Below are 7,197 nucleotides of genomic sequence, written 5' to 3'. Positions count from 1 at the left end.
TACTAGAGACTTTCATAGCCAGGTGACAGGATTTGTTTAGGATTATGAGGTTGACCAGGAAAGAATGAAGAATTTCATGGATGATATGGATATTACTAGACAACAAGTAGACGCTCTTTACCAATATCACCAACACATTCGCTATCTCCCTGGTATGCCTAGATTTCCCTCCAACACACAACGGGACCCCCTTATCCCCCTCCCCCGCCACCATTTTGATTTCATCAGAACATTGAAAAGTCTAAGTCGAGGGGGGGGTGTTGTGTTTGCACAACCTGAGTCGAGTTGAGTCTTTTTCCTTGTCCTTCTGCATATTTATTTATTTTTGTTTATCTACTTGCATTTCATTCTATTTTTCAATTTTATATTGCACTTATTTTTCCCACTTGTAGTTTTTCATCGTATTTATTTTTAATAGTTTTGAGGCATATTTGAGAGCATCGAACCTTCTACTTCTTCTGCTGACTTGTCCAATAGCAAAATGGCTAGCATGTGTATTTTCTTAGTTCATGTGTCATAGAGATAGTGTTAGTATATTTGGTGTACCTACTTTCTCTATCTTTAGTAGCATGAAATAAGTGAAGTATTGTACGGAGTTTAGTATAAGTTTTGGCCTAACCTTAAGGATCTTACTTTCACTTCACTTAAGCTTGAATAGTAGAAATATTTTGAAATAGTTATGATTCATCCAATTTGTTTAGTACTTGTGTTCCCATAGGGATTCCTTAGTTACATTTTGGTTACTAGATGACCTCGGATCATGGAAGCTCATTCGAAAAAATCTAAATCCCAACATTTGCATCTTGCATTTGTGATTAGTGCTTCTATAGCACAAAAAAAAAAAGTTGAATAAGTGATAAAAAATAGTTGTCGTGAGTGGAAACTAACAATTTACCCTTTTGAGACCGAGTTAAGTTACTGGAGAAATAAATGTTATGTTTCTCTTGATTCCGAGTAGTATCCTTTGAGACCTTGTGTAATTTAAGGGAAAACGAACCAAGTGTGTGGTAGATAAGTGTCTATCAATGGGAACATTAGGAACTCAATTGTATGACAACTTGACTAGGACAGAAAATTGAAACTTGAAGAGCTTGAGTCACTTATTACACCGAGCACAAAGAACTTATGCTTAGGTCATACTTAGGTTACTCCACAACCATGCTTATCAATGAAACTAGTTGATAGAGTTAGGTGAATGCACTAGGGATCATGATACACTATAGGAACTCATGAACATAGATTGTAGCATTTTGCTTGAGGAAAAGCAGAAGTTCAAGTCTGGGGGTGTGATGTGCGTAGATATTATGATCGCTTATGCATGTTTTAATGCACATTCACTTGCTTTATTTGTATATATTCTTCGCACGATCATCTCTCCCATTGTTTATTCAGTATTAATTACTCTTTTGTCGGAGATCTGTGTTGGTGCGGGAAGCATCCGACGATCGAACCTGAGTTTTGATAATGACAAAGGATTCAAAGTTAAGATGTGTTGTGATCTAACAAGTCTATTAAGTGTTTCAGGAAAAGACCTAACTGTGGTTAGACAAGGTAAAAACCCTAGGGGGTGGTAACCATCGGTCATAGGAGGTGGTAACCCTATGCGAAAAGTCTTGGTGGGTCGAGTGTTTCAGGCAAAAGTCCTAGGGGTTAACCCTAGGTGGAAAGTCCTGGTGTCACAAACCAGGTGAAAGACTGGACCAGCCGGGAAGCGGAAGTCCAACAGAAAGTCCGGAAGCATCGAGCACCAAGCAAAAGTCCAGTCGATCTGGAGGATCGCACTGGCAACAGGTAAATCTCCTGAGTGTAGTAGGTGAGGACGCGTTCCCCGTAGAGGGAATAGTAAGTGTCGGGTCGACCTAGGGTTTCTGGTTGGAAATCCGAAGTCAGACCCGGACAGTCCGGAGATTGTCAAACTTTCATATTCATACTATTATTGTGTACTAACTTTGTGTTGTAGGTATTTTGGGACTAACATGTTTGCAGGTACCAAAAACACAAAGTACACCTCGGATGAACAGTGTCCGAGGCGCCTCCATGGGGCTTGGAGGCGCCTCGGGTGCAAAGCGGGGAGCTGGCTGCGAAGCACTCTGGAGGTGCCTTGAATGAGTCATAAGGCGCCTTGAACCAGTTGCTTAAGGCGCCTTGAATGAGGCATAAGGCACCTTGAAGCAGATAAGTGCGACCTGGCTCGATGTAATCCATGCGGCTAACTCGGCTCGTTCAAGGCGCCTTGGATGGACTTTAGGGCGCCTTGAGCACTGTTTAAAAGGGGGTTTCGAGCAGCACCTTCATCAATCAAGTACCAATCGATCCATCTACAACGTGCTGCTAACAAGAGGCTCCAGCTAAGCTGCGACAAGTTTCTGACAACCTGACGCTCCAATTTCTGTAAATTTTGTTGTCGGTACTGCTTACATTTTCTGTACTCATTTCATACTTGTACTATTGATGATATTATAGTTGTTGCCCACGGAAAGCGATCAAGGATCGCAAGCCTTCGAGTAGGAGTCGAGATAGGCTCTGAACGAAGTAACCTCTCGTGTTCTTTCTGTGTGTTTGTGCATTCTTATTTTCGCTGCTTTATAACTCGATAGCTTTACGAATTCGATACGAAAAAGCCACGAGCGCTATTCACCCCCCTCTAGCGCGTCTCGATCCAACAATCTGCTCTTTGTTTGATTTAGTGTTGACATGGATAACTCTTAAAGCGAAAACGATGATTGTCGACGCATCGGAGCAAAAGCAGCAAACTTGACACCGACCGTGAAACCCTGCACAGTCGTGTGACCATTCCCGAGAGAGAGCAGCACACGACCGTGTGACCTTGCACGGTCATGACTCACGACCAGAGACAAAGGATGACATGGCCGTGCGGATCTCGTACGGTCGTGCCACTCTACCCGAAGAAGGAAAGGAGCTGGTCGTGCGGATCTCCCACGGTCGTGGCACGGGCCGTGCGACGCATGTGCCCTAGCCTATAAAAGGGCTCTTAACCCTTCCCCTTGAGGGGGGAGGGGGGGAACCGGAAAAAGGGAGATACACCTTGGTGTCATTCCATGCCGTCTCGGACCTCTGTTCGACGATCTGAGATAACCTCCATCACCGCATCAAATCCAAAAGCAAAGGATTGGATCCGAAGATCAGTCAACGTCATTGAATAAGCATCTCTATTCCCTCTCTGTTCTTGCTTGGGGATTGAATATTTAATTATACTATGTCTTTGGGTTTTTCTCCTACGTCTATGGAGTAGATTCTTTCTTCTAGGATCAGGGAGTAGTTGTGGATAGGCTATGATGTAAGATTCATGCTTATGCTTTCACTCTTTGAATGATTTCGCTTGTCTTATTTCAATTTGATATGCATGAGACTTGTTTGCCATGTCGTATTAATTGATTGTGTTGGAATTGCTAATTTCGTAAAGAGAGGATCTTAGATCGTATACCCGAGAGGCCCTAGTGACATGAGTAACCCGTTCATGGACATCTAGGATTCTCCCTTGAAAGGAGAGGTAATTCCTCCACAAGGAAGTATGAAACCAAACCAAACCCCTATCTCTATCCTTAATGATACCGACCATGTTTGCATTCTTGTGATCTACCAAGGCACCCTAGTGACAGGGGTTAACCGTAACATGATTTCATAGGGATCTTCTCTGTTTAGTGCTTAGGGGTAGTAGCTATAACTTTCGATGAGTACATGTTAATTGACAATGAGGAAAGGATAGAACATGATGCATTAGTTACCACCACAACGAAACTGAACTCCTAGAGCTCTTCCCAAACCAAGTAAAACTCTCTTTCTCTTGCCAGTTCTCACATCTACTTCCCAAGTTCTTTTCTTCTCAAGAAATAGTTCACTTACAACCATCAGGAGTTTAGCTAATTCTATGTGAACAATCACTAGTGCTTATAACCAGTCCTTGTGGGATCGATAACCTTTTATTACTGACGACGTATCCGTGCACTTGCGGAAGCGTAACAATAATAGACTAGACGTGATAATAATGTCGATCTAAATAATCAGGCTTTATAAATGAATTGTATCATAAGTGGTCTCTGGGTCGAATAATATGTTTGACGAGATATTAGAGCTGAACAGAATAACCAGGCTAGTAATTCTTCATCATTGATTATCATACTGAATAATAAATCGGTAGAGATAATGATGTTGAATGGAATAACTAGGCTGATAATTCTTCATCATTGATTGCAGGACTGAATAAAAAATTGGACGAGATAATAATACAAAATGGAATAACCAGACCGGCTAATTCAATGAATCCTTTATAAGAACCTGTGAGGGAATTTAGGAATCCATAATGTAAAGGTGTGAGAGTATGCTAACTTATAACCTAGCTGGAGGCTTGGGAGTCTAGAATAAAAAGATACGAGAGCATGTTCGCTTATAATCTGGCTAGAGGCTCTGGAGTCTGGAATATAAAGACACGAGAGCATGCTCGCTTATAACCTGACTGGTGGTTTGGGAGTTTAGAATAAATATAAAGGTGTGAGAGCATGCTTGCTTATAACCCGACCGGTGGATCAGGAGTCTAAAACTTTGAGGCACGAGAGCATGCTCGCTTATAACCCAACCTATGGCTCAGGAGTCTAATACTTTGAGGCACGAGAGCATGCTTGATTTTAACCCAGGTGGTGGCTCAGGGGTCTAGAACTTTGAGACGTAAGAGCATGCTTGCTTATAACCTGGCTGGTGGCTCGGGAGTCTGGAACTTTGAGGTACGAGAGCATCTTCGCTTATAACTCGGCTGGTGGCTCGGGAGTCTGGAACTTTGAGGTGTGAGAGCATACTCGCTTATAACTTGGCCGATGGCTCGGGAGTCTAGAACTCTGAGGCACGAGAGCATGCTCGCTTATAACTTGGCTGGTGGCTCGAGAGTTTGGAACTTTGAGGCGTGAGAGCGTGCTCACTTATAACTTGATAGGTAGCTTGAGAGTCTGAAACTTTGAGGTATGACAGCATGCTTGCTTATAACCTGACTGGTGGCTCAGGAGTCTAGAACTTTGAGGCACGAGAGCATGCTCACTTATAACCCGGCCGGTGGATCAGGAGTATAGAATTTTGAAGGTATGAGAGCATGTTCGATTATAACTTGGTCGGTGGATCAAGAGTCTAAAATTTGACAGAATTCTCAAATAAGTTCGCTTGCATTCTCATTAGGTGTAAAAATTTACATAATACACGAATGAATTACAGACATACTTTTCAAACCCTATAAGGTTGTAGATGATTCACGCTCTAGAGTCGTTCCAACCTTTTCCCTTCTATGTCTTTGAGGTAGTAGGAGCCCGAGGTGAGCTTTTGCACCACTTTATATGGTCCTCCCCAATGTTGCTCTAACTTATTGACGTCTTCGACCAGTTTAATCCTCTTCCAGACCAGATCGCCAATCTAAAAAAAATTTGGGAATAACTCTTCTATTATAAGTTTGCCTCATCCTTTAGCGGTATGCCATTAGCTGAGCTGCCACCTTGTCTCTGACTTCTTTTATCAGATCAATCTCCATAAGGCGTTGGTTGGCATTGTCCTCATAGTACAGCTACCTTCGATCAAACTCTATACCAATCTCAACTGAGACCACTACTTCACCACCATAAACCAGATGGAAAGGGGTTATACCTGTTTCTTCTCGGGGGGTTGTGTGATATGCCCATAATACGCTAGGTAATTCATTGACCTAGCTCCCTCCAATGTGGTCTAATTTAGTTTTGAGCCCTCTGATGATTTCTTTATTTGCTACTTCTATTTGGTCGCTACTCAGGGGATAAGCCACATATGTGAAGACCTATGTAATACCATAGGTTAAACACTATTTTTGGATTTTTCTGCCCTAGAATTATCTTCCATTATCTAAAACCAATTTGTATGAAATTCTAAACTTGCAAATAAGGTGTTGCCATAAGAATTTGATAACTATCTGCTCAGTTATCTTGGCCAATGGTTCTTCCTTCACCTATTTTGAAAAATAATCTACTGTAACTAGCAAGAATATTTTCCGAATGGGTGCTACGGAAAAAAATCTCACTATATCCATACCCCACTAATCGAATGGGCAGGAGACAATGGAAGTTTTTAACAACTCCATGGGGGGTAATATGGGATATTCTGATGCTTTTGACAGGATAAGAAGGTTTTTATTAATTGAGCTACATCGGCCTGCAGTGTCGGCCAAAAATACCCGTCCAGTAATATTTTCCAAGCGAAAGACTGACTACCCATATGACTTCGACAGGAGCCTTGATATACTTCTTGTAAAATGTATTACATGTCATCTAGTCTGATGCCTTTGAGTAAGGGACATAAGAAAGTCTATTTATATAGATGGTCCCCGATCATAGTGAATCGGCTGGCTCTCTTCTTGATCATGTGTGCTTGCTCTCCATCTGCGGGTAGGATGTGCCTTGCTGCAAAAATAAAATGATAGGCGTTCTCTAATCACTCTGCAATTCAAGGTCGGCCTACTATTCATGCAAGCCACTAATGGTGTCTATTCTACAGGCTTATCCAAGGTCTTTGGAACTATGGTGGAGGCTAATTTGGCCAAGTCATCTACTGCTTGATTTTTTGCCTGAGGAACCTTTTGTATGATTACTACTTGGAATCTAGCTCTAAGTTTCTTGAATGTCTCTGCATAGAGTTTGAGTCACTCATTATTAATTTTAAAATTTCCTGATAATTGCTGGGTGGTCAACTGATAATCTGAATAAATCAAAACCTGGACGACCCCTATGTGCCTTAAGGCTTGCAGGCCAGCTATCAATGCTTCATACTCGGTTTTATTATTGGTAGCCTTATAATTCAAACGAATGAATAGTTGCATTCCATCTTTCCTAGGTGATATCATAAGAATACCTATTCCATTGCCTTGTCGAGTGGACGATCCATCCATGTTTATATTCTAAGTTTCCTCAGGCTCAGAGTTTTGTATCTTGGTGATAAAGTCAGCTAGGGCCTATGTTTTGATGGTTGCTTGAGGTTGATATTGTATATCATATTCATTGAGCTCTGTGGTCTACTTAATCAACCTCCCAGAGACTTTAGGGTTGACAAATACTCGGCTCAAAGTGCTATTAGTAAGAACCACGATTGGGTGAGAAAGGAAATAAGGACGTAACCTCTGAGCGACTAAGACTAGTCCATAGGCTAATTTCTCGAGTGTGGTGCAACGACACTCGG

Source organism: Zingiber officinale, chromosome 1B, assembly GCF_018446385.1.
Source record: "Zingiber officinale cultivar Zhangliang chromosome 1B, Zo_v1.1, whole genome shotgun sequence".
NCBI lineage: Eukaryota > Viridiplantae > Streptophyta > Magnoliopsida > Zingiberales > Zingiberaceae > Zingiber > Zingiber officinale.
The sequence above is the reverse complement of the archived record's forward strand: the minus strand, read 5'-3'. Positions refer to the sequence as shown.